The sequence below is a fragment of the Pithys albifrons genome, chromosome 9, assembly GCF_047495875.1.
Source record: "Pithys albifrons albifrons isolate INPA30051 chromosome 9, PitAlb_v1, whole genome shotgun sequence".
In the NCBI taxonomy this organism is placed as follows: Eukaryota; Metazoa; Chordata; class Aves; order Passeriformes; family Thamnophilidae; genus Pithys; species Pithys albifrons.
Window position 1 is genome coordinate 26524142 of NC_092466.1, and position 17529 is coordinate 26541670.

Sequence of the window (17529 nt, forward strand, 5' to 3'; positions counted from 1 at the left end):
TGAGAGTAAAGAAGGGGAGAAAATACTTTTCTGCTTTTCCTTCCCTCATTTTTTCCCTTCATTTTCCAGTGTTCTCTATTGCTCCTTTTTTGCCTCAGCTGTGTTCATTTTATTCTTTTGCAGAAGCAATGCTACAGATTTTTCAGGCAGTTATAGGGAGTACAGAGAATGGCTGAGGGAACTGAGGAGTTTTCTGTGTCTGTAAATCCTACTCTAATGTTGCACAGGGTTATCTCTCCTCCTCCTGTTCTTTCCTACTGTGTAAAAACCATCTTTTCATTTTTTAATCTTTTATGGCAAGGATGCATTTGGCTCCAGAGAACTTTATACATTCCCTTTGCAAGAAATTGCACAGAGCACGCTAATATTTACATTTACCTTTTGAGGTGCAGAACTGACAAGCTTTTGATTAATGTTAAACCTAGAAGTTCCTGTTATCCAGGAAAATATGCTGAGGAAAAAGTACATTATTCAGGCAAGAAGACCTCAAAATTGGTAGTGTGATGATGTAATTTTCCTGAGATTTTTAAAATTAGAAGTTTTGGGGCTTTTTTAAACAGCAAGTGGTAGAAGTACCTGTCATCTCTGTTGAATTCTAGCTCATGTCTGCTAATGACTTTCCCTTTATTTTTTAAGTTTTCTTAGCTTTCTGTGAGGAATGGATTTTGAGATTAAATTCCTGTGCTTAGCCAGGATGAATGTGTTGCAAGGTGGGGAGCTTTAGGTTAGCTGGTTTGAGCAGGCAGGAATGATCCTGTTCTGCTGTAATCAGCAATTGTAAGGTCCTGCACTTGCAGCCTGTATTATCATTTTTGAGATCTGAAACTATTTTTATAATAATGGACTTATCTATACAAGATACTGGGTTTGACACAGGTAAAATTGGATGAAATGACAGGGTTGCTATGGTATGCTGGAAGTCAGGCTCAGTTATTCAGTGGTCCCATTTGAATTTCAGATTTATGAATCTTTCTGTTAGGTTTCTTTTTTTTTTTTTATTTTTTCATCAAATATCAGACTTCATTGCAAGCACAAATCTCCAACTTAATTATTTTCAACTCCTGAGGTTTCAAACCTGTTAAACAACAGAGAGGCTCAGTAATTGTTTTATTACTAATACTGAAAGTTTAATAATACTAGTGGCAACAGAGGGCAGTGAGCAAAACAATGAGAAAAATGTAAAGGTGTAAATAGCACCATTAAAGCTGTTTCACAAAAGATAAACACCAATGCCGGTGTAATATTTCAGACCACAGATAACAGGGTTAATTAACTTTTTCATTTCCCTTGTGAAGAAACTAGCCATAGCAGTAGTTGGCTTTCTTAGAAGTGTAAGTCTTTCTGCATTACTTCCTTTCCTCTCAAATCAGTTAGCAGCTGTAATGAAGTTAACAACTCTAACGTAATAGAAGCTTTCTGCATTTCCTTGTAAGAGAGAGGTTGTCTTTTTTTAGTTCTGTCCTGGCCGAGTTCTGTTCTGTTCTGGCCTCCGAGAGCAGTAGATGGGATATGCACAGTTCTTGCTGGCTCTTGGCAGGATATGGCATTGCTTTGCTGTCCATCACGGCAATGGTGTCCTCAAGGAGGGCACTGTGTCCTGGCATGGCAGGGTCCTATGTGCTTTGTGACCTCTACTGTATCCTGGAGTTTTATAGGATAATTTCTTTCCTATATATTCAGTATATTAGAAATTATATATCAGTGATTGTAAAATTGCAAGGACATGATTGTAAGCAAAGCAGAACTTGTAGGTGTTTAGGAACTGAAGAAAGGCTAGTCTGCTCAAAGTTCCATGTTCTTTTCTATTCATATGAGGATGCCTATTTAAATTTATTATTTCTTCCTAGAACCGTGTCTCAAAGATGATCAGATGTGATTTGTGAAGCTGTGGTTGTATTTCTGTTTTGAAGGTGGTTTTTTTTGCTTCTTTAGCATCTGGAACTTTTATGGTGTCATACATGCACATGTATGTAAACATAGCACACAGTTTCATATGATTTTTGAGTGGTTTATCTTTTTAAATTACTTGACAGAACTTGTTTAGGATGTAGAAAAAGCCTTGAGTCTTTTGGTTAGAAAAGATGGAAAGAAATGAGGGTTATGTATCTCATTTTCTGTTACCACCACAAACTTGGTGCTCTTGTCCATCTTGATGCGTTGGTCTTGTCCCATAAAACTCCAGTATTACTGCAGCATGCAAGTTCATCATTTGCTATATGGTTTCAAGTACTGTGTCACTCTGGACTTCCTTTATAAATCAAAAAGCTCAATAGTTTTATTAGTGAAGCTTGCTCCTGGATAGCTTTTGCTGTGCTTGCTTCAGTGTGTGTATCATGGTATTGTCCTCTGTGTAACCTACAAATCACTTGGATGATACATGCTCTGCTAAATGTTAGCCAACACTGCTAGTGCCCTTAGGAATAAGAACATTTTTCTCAAACACATGCCACTAACATGAAAAGGTTGGGAAAGACACAAAGAGACATAGGAAGGAAAAGCTGCATAGACCTTTCTGAGTATAACCAAAAATTGTATTATGTCTAACATCCATTTCAGATGTGTCACAGTGGAACTGCTCTAGATAATGTACTCTTTGCTCTCAGAAGTGTTTCCCTTTGAACAGTTAGTTTATTCACTAAGATTGTCTTTAACACAGCATTCCTAAACTAGCCAAACAACTCAATAATGAAATTGCCTCAAAACCTAAAGAGAATGCATGTCTAGTATACTTAGTTTATTCATCATTTTGGAAGTTTAAATTACAAAGGAAAACAAATAAGCAAGCTGATACTGAGGGAAAAGACTTTTCACATGTTAATGAAATTATTAAGAAAAAAGTATTTTCCTGTTCTTTTAGTTATTGAAAGACATAATTTTTCACAAGTCCCAATTACATGAAAAAGCTGGAGAGTATGGAAAAAGCTACTTTGTGGTGAAGACAGTATTGTTTTTATTTGGTTTGTTCAAGAAGGAGCTAAAATGGTACCTTGGAAACTGCATCATCTGTGTTTTAGTTCAGAGAAAATACTGTTTGGATTTAAAAAGATACAGAAATAATACAGATTTTAATGGAAAATGTATTAGTCCTAACAAAATAATTAAAGAGAAACTTAAAATACCTGACTATTTTAAAGAAGAGTCTGCTAGAACTGGGTTGTGATTGAAATTGGACATATTACCTTGTGTTTATATTAGGTTCTGATACTATTTTCATACATGCATCCTGAGATACATTACACAGTTATTACAGTAATCCTTTATAGTTCAGTTGGTTGTACTCTTCCAAGGTTAAAACTCTATTGGACTGAAAATGCTACAGGAGTGTGGTAAATTTTGTTGAGGAATGCAAAAATTTGAGGTAAAGAAGGCAGTAATAGTGCTTCAGAAAGTACATTCGTCCTTAGTTTACAGTGTGTTTGAAAGTTATAAGGAAATTTTTTTCACCCAGAGGGTGATTGGGCACTGGACCAGGCTCTCCAGGGAAGTGGTCACAGCACCAAGCCTGACAGAGTTCAAGAGGCATTTACACAACACTCTCAGGCACATGGTGCGATTTTTGAGGTGTCCTGTGCAGGGCTGGGAGCTGGACTCGATGATCCTGAGGGTCCCTTCCAACTCCTACTCTATGCTTCAAAGACTTTTTACTCTGATGAAAGAAAAATGCTCTCCTGAAAAAGTATTGCCTAATCATGAGTATTGCCTTACATTTTTATGAATATCCTACCTTAGACTAAGAATAGATTTGCTCTTAATTGATGAGACCATCACAAGAAGTTCCTGGAAAGCAGTATAGCAAGTGTGCAAAATATCCCCGTTCTAAAAATAGGGTCTGTGTAAAGTTCAACTTGAAGTACCATCTTAATGATGACTAAGAGAACTGCCCAAAATGTTACTTGTAGGTACAGTTTGCTTACCTTATAACAAAGTACTATGCAGTGGGTAGGAGGTAATCTGGACTCTGTTCAGGGTGCAGTGAGTAGATCCACAGCTGCTTGAGTTACAGTGACATTAACAGGGACCTATGAAGGTGGCTAAGTGTGCTTGTTGCAATGTAGCATGAAACTTTATCCATTTCTGCAGGTCTGTGTGCAGAATAAGGTTTATTGAGCAGTTAGGATGAATTTTATACCTTTCTAGAGGTTGTTATCAAGAGCTGGTATGTTCCTGATGTGTAAAACCTTGTTGATTTGTTTAGAGCTCTTCATCTTTGGATGGGGTTTAACATTCAAATGAAATATACAGAAGTAGCAGAGAGCTGAATTGAAGCAGCTTCTATTTAAGCTGGTTTTTTTGAGCTGAAGAACTTGGCCGAACATATATTTTCTAAATGAAATCAGTTATAAGACTGAATCCACTTAACAAGCAGAGCAAAACTTCTGCCTCTCCTGCCTTCAGTTTGTGGAGGTGAAATGCCAAGAGGGATGTGAAACTCAGAGCTGAGGGGATCCCCACCACACATCAGCTGCCTGACTCCACTTAGCTAGTTTGTGGCTGGTTTAATCTATTTAGGCTTAACCAGAGTTGAGCATCTGTGTTTTAGGAGTGTTTCCTACCAATTCAACTATAACAGCTCTGCATCTTATTGCCCCTTCAACTTATTACATGGATAGTGGATTCTCCATTTGCAGTAAAATTTGGAGGTAGGACAGTAGGTAGCAGTAGGTGTTAGCAGCTCTTTGCAGTGCCACTGATCTTCCTCCTGCTTTCTCTCAGCTCACCAGTAAGTTAATGCCCCAAGAGCCTCCAGTCATAGTGAAATAGCATTGGAAGTGCTTGTTTGGTTATTTGAGTGAAAATATGACACCAGAAATGAAGCTTCAGAGAAAGACCAGTGATACCCCCATACAACGCACACAAGTCTTACCACCTGGACTATAGCCAGACTGTTTTTCTGTCAGTGATATTAAATGCCATACGTTTCCTTAATAATTCATGTTGCAACAAAGAAGCCTCAAGTTAACACATGTGTTTGTGCTTTACCAACAGTTCCTTGCACATGTGCTGACTTTGCAGCTGCTTCCTGCAGTCTTTGACTTCTGTAATTAGAACAACTGGCCAACCCAGCTAATGATATTAAACTGACTGGTCTAGAATGTCATTTATCTCAAGGGTTTAATTTGCAGAGTGCAGGGCAGCACAATATAAGGTTTGCATATGTGATGGATGTAACTTGATTTTTTTAGCTCTTGTTGCTAAGTTACAATAAACTGTTATCACAGTAAATGGTCTGCATTTAAATGGACTAAGATTCCACCTGAAAGGAGCCACATGGATGAAAACTGATAATATACTGATGTCTCAAAAGAAAGGAAAATAGCACAGATACAACCAACTTGTGAACAGAATAATTTTCTATTCTAGACATTAGCCAGACAGGCTCAAAAATAGCTGTTTAGACCCCAGAGACTGTGACATGTGCTACAGTAGCAAGTGACTAAGCTTGGATACAATAAATAGCTATTCATTTAAAAATAAGTAGCATGACTATTATCAGCTGCTTAAAGACAGAACCACAATGATCTGTTTTGTAAATTGTACTTTAGAATTACTTTCCCCAGAAATAATCTGGTATCTTCTCAGTCAGATATCTAAATGCTAAGAAAAAAAATAGTAAAGTAAAAAAAAAGGTCCTAAATTCTCTGCATTTGTCCAAATGATTCAAAATAAAACATAGTATTGGTAAATAGGAAAAAGGTACTATATTCTGATGAAAAATGAGGCAGAATCCATAGTGACACATCAAGCTGTTCTACCTCTTCCTGAAGCTCTGTACCTAAGTCCTGTATGTTCTCTGCAAAAAAGAATCTTTTTTCCCCTGATCTATTTTAAAGGTTACATGGAGGGGCAGTGTCTAAGGAGAGTGTTTATTGGTGTCACATTGGAGTTCATTCCAGGAATATTTATACTGGGTCAGGAGGCTCTGGGTCTTGGTGACTACCTAGAAGCTGAATGGTATTTGGTGTTAAATGCTTATACCTGTTTGTTCATCTGCATAGATGTGATCCATGTGGGACGTGCATCTTTGATCAGAGATTCCTTTGCATAGCAATAATGTCAGGGCAGGTTTTTTGTGGCTTTAAAAGTCAACTCTTAATAAACCTATTGCCAGTAAACAGAAGGTCTGAACAAATTGAATGTGTAGGGTATTGCAGAAAAATACCATATAATGTATAAGAAACATTGGTAAATTCAGTTACAAGTGACACTTTCCACAGCACGGAGAACAGGTAAACTCAACCAAATTTCTTCCACTGCAGTTACACCATTAAAGATCCAAAGGTAAGACTGTGAGATTCTGCAATGTGCACTGATACTCTGTTTATAGATTTAGAAAAGCAGGTTGCTGGGTTAATTTTAAAGGTGTCACCCTCCGAAGTAAGCCATTTGGTAAAAAGCATTGGATTGACAGAAATGAAGCTGTAGACATTCCATGAAAGCTTTTCATTGAAATCACAACTAAAAACTGTCAATCAGCCTCAGCAGAAACCTGCTTAGATAACTCTGCTAGTAATACTGTACCTCCTCAGAAAATGGAAGAAGAGAATTTTGCCAGGATTTCAGAATGGGGAGAAGCAGCTTCTCCCTTTACTTTAAATTGCTATGCCAGAGACATTTACTGTCCTTGCAAAACTCCTCCTGCAATGCTGAATTTTTGATTCACAGCAGAAAAAAACAGAGAGGAATGCAGACAGAAGATGTAGTGCAGCACTGCCTGTGCTTCAGCAGACTTGTTCTGGTGGTTTCAGTGAGCACTACTTTTGAAAAACCTGAAAATGGATCTGATCTATATGATCCTATGAGAACCCCTCAGAGAGGAGGGGAAGCGTTTCTGTGAACTGTGGAATTCCAACTCATTAAAGTGATGAAACAACCGCTGTGGGAATGAATGCACAGAGTCCATGACTGACGCCTGGTACGCTACATTCCCAGCAGCAGAACACAAAAGGCTGATCATTTAGCAATATTGAGAAGCTTTTTGTATCTGCAGAAGCAGGTGGTCGTTCAGCCATAAAAGTTGCACTAAGGGGAGAAAATGCAGTCACTAGGTTCTATTTTGACCTGCCATCTCTGCCCCGGGGTGTAGCTGGGTGGTACACACAGGGTTAACATCAGAAGGACACACTGATGGCATGTAATGCCAGGTGTTCAGACACCCACCGAATTAGTTCCAGTGCCAGCTTTTGCACACAGCTTGGCACCCTCAAAGCGTCGGGTGGCTTTAGGGTAAAAAAAGAGTTTTAAATCTCTTACCTTGGTCTAGTCCAGTGTAGCTTTTTGGTTGTTCTCCGTCCACTATCAGAAAAAGAGAAATTAATGCCAGATTCCAGTGAGTCATCCTAAATGACAGAGTAGGCTCACTCTTCGCACCGGCTGCTGGCTGCCTCCGCTGTGTGACAGCTGCCGGCTGGCTGGGGAACAAGCGTGTCCCATTCTGCAGCCTGCGGCAGGGGGAGAGGGGAAGGCAGCACCGGGGAGAGGAGGTGGGAGAGAAAGCCGGAGAGAAGGACCAAAAGACAGAGAGGAGACAGGCAGAGGCAGGAATATACCATGTGGCTGCGTGCTCCCCTTTGCCTGGTACTCAGCCTCGCAATGCGTTGCCTAAAAGTTACTTTTTAATATATGATGCACTCTGCGATTTTAGAGCCTCCCTGCTCCTGTCGTCTTTTCAGTTCGTGCTCGGAGGAACTTCTCGGCATTTCGGCAATTACATGATCATCTCTCTCTTCTGGAGGCTGGCATGGATGCTCTGTGCGGAATGTGTTCAGCAAAGGGAGTCTGTCTGTGGCTGTGCAAAAAGCAGCACTTGGTTTCTTGCAGCAATTTTATAGGCTGTTTATCTGAGAGTGAGAAACCAAGGACAAGGGCAGTAGTTCTGTCATCAGAGAGGGAAAAACAAATAGAAAAATACTTTGAGAACGACAAAATTGTATACTGGATAAGTTGGGGAGGGAGACATTTCTTGGTTACTTCTATTAGAAGAAGGTTGGGATAATTTTTGAATCTCTGGTTTATCATCTTAAATGTGTCTGCAGATCAAAAATCAGTGCTAGACAGTAGCCTTTCTGAGGACTCCTAAAATAATTCTCAAGAGGAAAAAGCAAGCTTTTGGGGTGGGTAACATTCACTAAGTGGCAGGGATTTCTCTGGGCAAGCATTTTTAGTTGCTAATCACCCTGACTCCAAAGGTTTTAATTTCATTGCACTCACAACCCTTGTATTGGCATGTGTTTTATACAAAGATTTTTTAGGAAACTAATGCAGGACAACATCAAAGAAGTTGGTGATAGCTGTAAATGTTTTAGTGTCACTGGGAAAATGGAAGAAGTGTTTAGGTACCTGATATTTGCTAAGTAGTTTACTAAATCTGGAGGGGTTTTCTGGGCTTTTTGAATGCCCTTTATTAAAAATTATTTGTAGTACTACTTCTGTGGCAAACCATGTTCAGATGCTCTGAATATTTGTCAAATTCATCTGTGTCTAAAAAGGGTAGGGGTGTTTCATATTTTATGTTTCTGCAGTGTGAATGTGAGTGGATGGTCTTAATCCTGATTAATTGACACTTAATTCCCAAAGGAAACAAGCAAAAGAATGAATAAATAACAGAATAAAGTGGAAGAGCTAAATTTTGTATGCATTCTTGATTAGAAAACTAAACATTAGTATAGTTTCTCATCCCCTCTAAATGATTGCACCTATTACATATCCATTAGGTGCTCTGCCTGTGTTTCCCTCTGCAGAGTACAAAATCATGATTTCTTTTATTCTGGTCTTACAGGCTGAGAGTGGTCCTGTGAGAATGAGATATGAGCTCTTTAGATATTTTTTAACATTTGTTTTAATTATATATATAATTCTGACTTTACCAAAGGTACTAGGGATTTACGGGCCTTGTAATTCATAGTGAAGCAGAACAGCAGCTCATATCCAAGAACTTGGGAAATGTTTTCTTAGGCTGATTGCAGGCAAAATCATACTTTGGTGGGGTTTTTTCCCGCTGAAAATTTGAACCAATGTGGTAACATTTCCCCACCCGCCTCCATTAATTTCCACTTCCAACACTGTATGGTGGCATGAACAGTGTATACCTGTGAGTCATGTGTTGCTGTAGAGTACAAGGAGCTTTCTCCTCCAACCCTCTGAGTGAACAGCGTGAAGAATACCCATAAGAGTGTTTAGTCTGAACTCCCTGTGGACACTCATCAGGAAAAATGGATCATTGGTAGTGACTGGGTAGTGACCATGGAGAAGTGCAACATCTTGGTTAATCAACTGTGTATACTCTGTCTACCCAGGGTTCATTCACGTCACTTAGAAGTCAACCAGTATTGCAGGGGAATTCAAGGTAAGCTGTGTAACAGACCTCAACTGGAAAATTGGTGGGTAGGAGAACAAAAAGATTTTATGCCATGGAGGACATCTATTTTAACAAGGAATATGCTTCTGTGTGGTACCAGAGTTGTCCTTTAAGATTCTGTGCTATTGAGAAGACTCAGTGGAGAGAGGCAATGTAGGGACAGGTATCAATGACAGAGGATATAACAAAATTATTAAATACATTTTTCTGAAGTGACAGACAGCAGTGGCTGAGACTGGGCATCCTCTACAGCAGGGTGGGAGTGCATAGAGCAATTAAAGTGACTGTACTGACACTCATGCATGTTCAGAAAACCACAGACTTAGTAGCTTATTCTTTAGTGCAGTTCATTCTACCTTTCATATTGATAGAAGTGTCACCATATCGCCAACTCATGTTCCCATCAACAAGACATTAGTATTAATATAAAAGTGAACGTGAGGATGTTTTTAAAAAGGGAGAGCTCACTTAAAATCTTATTTTCTTTCTGTAGTCTTGTCCTAGAGGGTACTTTATTAGTTCATTGCAAATTCCATTCTCCATTGAAATTTGACCCAATGAAAGATGTTAAGGTTTGTCCCTCACTTGGGCTGGGAGGATTGCTGCTGTTGTTTTGTCAATGAATGTCTTTATCAGAGTAGAAATATGGACTAAGTTCCAATTCCACTTGTACAGCTTCATATTACAAAAGCTGCCTGGATAGACTTCTCTCAGATGTCCATTTATTTGTTATCCACGCAGTCTTTTGGTAAAAGCAGTAGCTAATGACAGAAATGCTTTTTTTTCTGGAGAGGTTGATTGAGAGCTGATAGTGAGGATTTGGGTATGCCAAAAAAGTCTTTAGGTTACGAATTGCCAAAATATTTGGAAGTCTTTGCTCCAGAGGTAGTGAGCAGGTGAAAAATCAAATTAAATTGTGAGAAGTAGGCAACGGTGAACACAAAAACTTGTAATGCCAGCACATTTGTCTGTAGCTGCCATAAAGGTCAGGCTGCCTGGGGAAGCTGTGACATCTGTATCAGTGCAGTATTCAAACCCAATTCAGGCAAAGACAAGAACACAGGAGGGCATCTGGAAAGAAAAACTTATTTTTACTCAGAATAGGGTTGCTGTGATTTTCTTTCTTTTCCATGTGCAAAACAGTCACAGAATATACAAATGGAATGAAGTCAGAGCTGGTCCTTTTCCTGGACTTACGGAACACAACAAAATCCTTTCACTGCAGAATCATATTTTGGTCTGTTTAGTTTTATCTGTTGAGTGTCTGGGCACCTCTCAAGAAATTACCAAAGTCTCTGGAAAGCAGTGATTTTCCTGAGCTCTTCTGAAGCAATATAACCCATGTACTTATTTCGTACTCTTCTGTATCCAAGTTGTTATTGCTTCTCTAATTTCATCCCTTCACACCTCTTGTATTTTGTTGCATACAGGGAGAGAAGAAAGCTTTTTTTAAAGTATTATTTTGCTGCCTTCTTCTAAAGGCATATGCTTTGGTGTTCAGTTGCTGAAGTTACACTTAATTCAAAATGTTTCATTTCAGTCTAAGTGCTGAAAATTTTGTTATTTTAAACTCCAATAAAAAATTCCAGCCATTAGACCTGATCTATCTTCTCTCACAAGCATTATTTTGATGTTAACGCAAGGGGATGTTAACTCTGGAAAGTAATGTAAACTTGAGAGAAGGGCAAACCTGCTCCTGTGATGATCTGCTATATTCAGAAATCATTGCCTTACAAAGTACAATTCCAGAGTGCAAAACCACTACAAAGGTTTTACATTTTGTCAATACTCAGTTTGCAACCCAAAATATTACATTGGATGTTTAAAATGTGTTTATAGTCAAAAATCTGAACTTTCTGTAACACCAGTGGATTTTTTGCATGACAGTTATTACATCCATATGTCTATAAATATGAAAAACTCTGCTTTTAAAACCAATTAGACAAACGGTATGATTGAGTACTTTGGCTGAAAAGATGGCTGCACACAGCTGCCTTTAGCTGTGCATGTCCGTGTTTCTGTTTACTTTTGAAATATGAGGAATGGTGTGGAGAACATAAGACCATGTAAAAAAAGAAATTACTATTTGTCTGTAGATAAATAAGCTGTAGTATTAACTAGGAAAAATATTTTCCGTTGCTGAAGCTGACAGAAAAACTGAAATTTGTATTTTTCATCCCAATTCCATTTTGTGAAAAATGGAAATTTTTTTAAAAATCACAATTTAGCAAAAAGGCACTATATTGGGTCGATTGCATTCCTGTACCACAACGCAGAACAACCTATGACTGTTTTGGTTTTGCCTGCATTCTCTGAATGCTTCCATGCTATGAGTTTTTCAGTTGCTTCCATCTTCCTATTACAGCAGTTCAGCATTTTTGTTTGTTAGGAAGTTTGGCATTGTCCAATGCAATGCTTCATCAAAATAGTCCTGTCAAAATACATTGACTCTCTCTGTTCATCCTAATCATGAAGAAGGGGAGGTGATTAATTCCTTTCTTTTTTCTGCAGCAGCTTTTTAAGCAATTGTTGTATCTGCCCACATATCTTATGAGATGGGCAACCCATCTCTATGTTCTCACATGAAAGAATATTTTTGTAAACAGATAAATGGTCCTTCCTGCAGAGTATTAAGTGAACATAATTCTGTGGCACCATATCAGTGAATTGCTATCCCTGAGCATCAAGGAGATGATCTCAGGTTTCTAAAGCAGTAGCCTTGACATATAATGTGCACTACCTGATTTCACATGGATGCTGAGCCCTTGAAAAACAGATTTTATAGCAGGTTTTTAATGCTGTAGCTTAAGTTGCAGTTTCTGTTGTGAAACAGTATTTTGGTGTCTGAAGAATAGCTGACAAAAAAAAAATCCCCTTGGTTCAGCTGCTGCTTAGGAACTTGAGCCTTAATTTTATTTTTATTTTCTTTATTAACTTGTGACCAAAAATATTTGCAGCATTGGTGCTTTTAGAAGAGTTTTGTAGTCTAATTCTTGTATGACTACAAAACCAAAGCTCTCAACATTTACCTGAACTAAGAAAGATGTAAAACTCTAAGGCTGAGAATTCTTGAACAAAATATTTTTTATGCTGGAAAATTAGCAGTCCATTCAAATGCTAGGCTAGCACTTCTTTCCTTCTCCTTCTTACCAGAAATGTGTCCATTTTGGAAACAGTTCATCTGGATAAATGAAAATTCACCTCAGATGGATGATAGATTCAGATCCAGTCAGTTTCTGTGGTTAAGACTCTTCCCAGAAAACAAATTTATGCCTTGAGTTGAATGACAAAGTCCATACCTGACTTAGAGGAGTTGGGAAGTGTGTCCTATCAATTGTTATTCCAGAATACTAAAATGTCTTCATTTTAGATTGCCATAGAAGCCAAATAAATTTTAAGTTTAAAGTAACCCCAAAAGCCCAAGTAGTTTGCAGCTGCCAGGAGAACAGATAGTCCAATACGGGGAGTTTTATGCGTCTTCAGCGATAAATTGGATGCCTTTTCTCAGCAGTGCTCTCTGGCTTTACTCTTATCAGGGGTTGGCATGAGTGATTGTCTGCTGTTTATTCGAAAGCATTAAAAGTGCCCCGTGGCAAGTGCACTCATACTGAGGTATACTCAGACTGATATTTGGGTTGTGCTAACAGTTCCAGAAACTTTGGGTAGCTCAAGCTGTGTGCCCAAAGTGGGAAAATGTACCTCTGCTATCTTTTTTTATGTAACATGATATGAACAAAGACCTGACTTTCAAAATTATAGTGTTCTCCCTAAAACATTGTGGAAGCATCTCTTTCAATCCCAGAGTAGCAATTTGCACTTTGAATCTTTTTCAATTGATGCAGCATGGCAAAAGAATCAGAAGGAATTAAAATTGCAATTTTTTAAATTTTTCTTAATGAAATCAGTTAATTTCAATGAGAGTTATATTTTCAAATAAATTGTTTAGAGCCTTGAAATTGAGAGATTGGTGTCTGCTGTTAGCAAAATATTTACATGCCTGTACACTAGAAATATTAGTTAATAATCTGTGACTTGGTATCTTTCTGATGGGTAAAATTTAGAAAATGCAGCTTGTTCCACTGAGCTGCTTTTGTTGCTGGAAGAACTGGTAGTTGCCAGTTTGCTTCTGTAGGGGAAGGTATTAACACAGTATTGTCAGGCACAGTGGCTATTTTGGGCTCCAGAGGTAATGAGAGGTTCAAAAGTGTGAAGAAGGGTTCCAGCTACCTGGTTTGATAGCCCATGCATCCCGGAAATTTAATTACATATTAATGGCTGCTTTCTGCGCTATTAATGTTGTGAAATGGCCTGTGAGGAAGATGGTCTCAATTAGCCCTTGCATTAACTTTTGTCATTAATGTGTGTCAGTATTGATGCTTTTAATTGCATGAGACTTGAGGAGAGCTCGACTAATCACACAGGGATGCCTGATCTGACTGAAGTCCAGCCTCTGAGGTCACAGCAATACAGAACAATTGGGTTTGGTTTAGAAAAAAAAAAAGAATAAAAAAATCCAGAAATAGGGCAGCCAGTGGAAAGAGAGATTCTATTTTTACAACACTGGGAGTGGTTCAGAGCAGGCTGTTATTTCTAAGTATATCCTTCCTTTGTAATGATAGAAAAACTATCTGTGACTTTGTTTTAAAATCTTAGTAAACTTCAGATTGGTTTTCTTGTCTGCCCTTCCTTTTGTTTGGTTGATTCACGTTTTCACTCAGTGGCCCAGCCCTTTAAAGATCTCCTGCCTTCTTGTTGGACACCCACCCATTATGCAACATAGTGACAGTACAGCCCAGTCACCATGACATCAGGCTCAAAGGTAATTTTTTGTAATACAAGTAAAATTTAAGGGAAAATTTGTAGTGCCAAATAATTCTGGTTTTATTTGCTTAAAATCTGTTTGGAACAGGAAGCATAGGACTGAAAAAGATGCTCATGGAGTATGGGATATCTTAGAATTAGTTTCATGTATTCATTAAAGATGTGATTTTTCTGTGCATTTATTCAGCCCTGATTATATGTAAAACCGTCTCAATTTTCCTCCAGAACCACCTCTTTGTAATCATACCCTGAAGGAGTATTATGTATGTTGTGTCTGTTTTATCCATACTGTGGGTTTATGAGCAGAGATGCTACCTCGGTGTTAATGTACAGATCTGTTATGCTCCCTTGATCTTTTCTTGCATGCAGCACACATTTGTTAACTCTGTATCTGCTTGGCCCTTCAGAATAGGCTCTCAATGCCCTGTTTTTGTCTCCTTGTTCCCTACTCTCTCCCATGATAGTTCACTGTGCCTTAGACCCTTCCAGCAGTGAGCACTGTGTTCTCAGCAGTTCAGTTTTTATGGCCATGGGCAATGTGGCTGGACAGAAGTCTCAATGTACCCAAAGGGCTTACAATGGCATATCAACCCTTCGTCTCTGTAATGCCACGTTGCATCCAATTTGGTATGCAGCATTCCAGTTTAACTGCTGAAATACATTTTGCTTTTGTCTGGATGATGTGAAATAATGTTGAATAAAACTGGAAAAATGCTAAGTAAAGGTAACTCTCAAATTAAGTAGATGGCTGATGTAACAAATAAAGAATCTGTTTAATAAATCTTATGTATATAATTAGCAGTTTAGACAGGCTACTTATCAAGAACAACTTCTCTTTTTTGGCATAGGAAGGATATGGTTGTGGAAAAAGGTACATCTGATTTTTAAAGCTACAGAGTTAGAGAAACATTGGTGAAAAATTACAGTAGTCTTTTTTTTTATTATTAAACAGAGTTGATGTCTAGCAAACTTCCAAGAAGTTTCCATTACCAAAACAAGCTATCACTTAATTGAGAAAATTTTCACAGTAGCTGAACAGATGTTTTGTGTAAGTAGTTTTCTTGCATACAAAAAAGTTCTTTATAAGTCCTGAGGTTGTAGTTGTCTGGTTTCTTCCTTGGCTGAAACATCTGAGTAGAATAAAAGGCTACTTTCCCCCCTACTATTTGTATGAATTAAATTAGATTTTTATTATCTTACATAATTTATTTTTCTGTATCAATATTTATGTCAAAATAATTTCATATTTTATTCATTGCAAATTCAGCAGGTTTTTTCTAAGCTTGGATAAGCTTGTATGTTGAGTGAACTTCCTTGCAGGTGCTCCTAAAATATCTTTTAACAACAATCTAAAAAAATTAAAAATGTATCTAATTAGAATAGTTCACTTTCTTCTACTTTATATTTATATGGTAGTAAATGCTCTCTGATAAATAGGAAAAAACCCCTTCATTCTGCACCCTGAGAGCTTTGTTATATGAAGAACATTTTTGAGGGAGTGTGTATATATCTGGTATACATTCTGTTCAGATCCTCGGTAGCTTTGAAATTAGTGGTGTTAAATGGAATGTTTTTATTTATCCATTCCTAATGAAGTCAGGTTTTGCAGTGAGTATCCTGTTTTTGTGTGTGTCACTGGCCTAAGGTCCCATCATGTTCTGCCATGTCCTCAATTGGATGTAATAATTTAAGTTTCCAGTTTGACTGGAGCAGTCCTTGTTGTCTTTCCTTTAATTTCTCAGCTAATTTACTGCTGTCATGATGAGGCTTTATTAGTACCACCCAGAAATCTACAGAAAACACAGAAAAAGGGCTGTTGAGTGTCAGAGGTAAAAAGCACTCAAAACACAGGAAAATTGGTCTCTGCTTTGCCACGTCAGTGTTAGCAATCCTCAGGGAAGTTCACTTGGAAACCTGACCTGACCTATGTTAACTGAAAAACTATTAAGTTTATAGAAGGCTAATGTTTAACCAAATGCTGTACCAAACCCACTTACGTTACTCACTAATGTAAATGATGAGTCTTCTAGAGTACATTTGAGTCAAAATGATAGTTACCTTTTATAAGGGAAAATGATATTTTCCTGATTATTTTTCTTGCATGTGAACATACATGAACACACAAATCTAATTCTGTATCAGAAAGATACTCAGCACAGAAAATCACAGTTCACCTGGTTAGAAGTTGGCAAAGTGGAAAAAAAGTATTATAATGGAGAATTTGGAGGAAAGCTTTATTCTGTCTCTCTTACATTTTTTTCCTCTGAAATATACTAAAATAGTGAGTCTATTAAAATATTAATAACAGCAAAAATTAATAATATTTTATGTAATAACCTCTAAAAAAGTGCAATGCATCTATTTTTAGATGAATTGGGAAATCTTGTTGAAAGGTTTCATGCTAGACTGTTACATACATTAGTCAGAAATGGTTGTGGTATCAGGAATATAATGCTACACAATGACAGACATGGAGAGAGGTGTAAAGAGAGTGACAGTTGGATTAATGATGGCAATTCTGAGTGTGCCGTTTCTTAGCCTTGTCCAATTATGATATTTGGATGTCATTTTTAATTTTCACAAATTTGAGCTAGTAGAAATGGTAGTGTTAGTCTTTCCAGCTTCATGAAGACCAGACCTCTACATCTGTTCGACAAACCATGGCTGTTTCTTTCAGTTACCTAACTGAATGGTGATTGAGATTTAAGTGCAACTGTATTTCTGTCCTGAGTATTTGAGTGCTAGATAAAAATATTTTCCCCTGACAGCTGAGTAAGTTTGCATTTATTTTTTCAATGCAGAGGGTGTAATCCATATTTTAATAAGCATGGGAAAGTTTTAAAAGGAATAATCTGGGTAATTTCCCTATAAGGAAAAACTTGCAGAGTTTTCTCTGATCATGTGTTAAGTTTGATATCAACAGAACTTGAAATCTGAACATCTATGCTTAGGGTGTTGTTGACATAATTTTAAAAATGCATCTTTTTATTAGTATTGATATAGTTGGTGCAGTTAAAACAGCACAAAGTCTCAGGTGTGGCAGCCAGCAGTTCTAATTCTGTCCTGTCCTTGTCCTTCATATATTGAGGTGAGCATGCAAATAAAAATCAGAAAAATTAACTGGGCCAAGAGTAAATGCTGATCGTTTATATAAGCCTAGGTGACTTAGAATTTTAACCCAGACATCTGAACCATCTGCTATTTCTGCAGTAACATTTTAATTTTTTTCCAATATAGTTCAAGTCATGGAAAAATAATCATGATATCAATGTTATGAGAAGCTGTTCTTACATCCAGGGCTTGCAGAGAAGGCGTATGTTTCCCATTTCCTCTTACTGTTCTGGTCAGGAAGA

General features: G+C 37.7%; 1 protein-coding gene and 1 long non-coding RNA gene across 4 annotated transcripts in view; one reads left to right on the plus strand and one right to left on the minus strand.

The window, feature by feature from the left end:
* Nucleotides 1–7773, minus strand: part of RASGEF1A (RasGEF domain family member 1A) — a 152495-nt gene extending 144722 nt beyond the window's left edge. For all 3 annotated transcript variants that reach the window (XM_071563353.1, XM_071563354.1, XM_071563350.1), the window contains exon 1: nt 7252–7773. The gene's annotated coding sequence lies outside the window, so the exon portion shown is untranslated. The remainder of the gene's footprint in view (nt 1–7251) is intronic.
* Nucleotides 1–17529, plus strand: part of LOC139675546 (uncharacterized) — a 164447-nt gene that overhangs the window by 92328 nt on the left and 54590 nt on the right. The gene's annotated exons all lie outside the window — the stretch shown is intronic.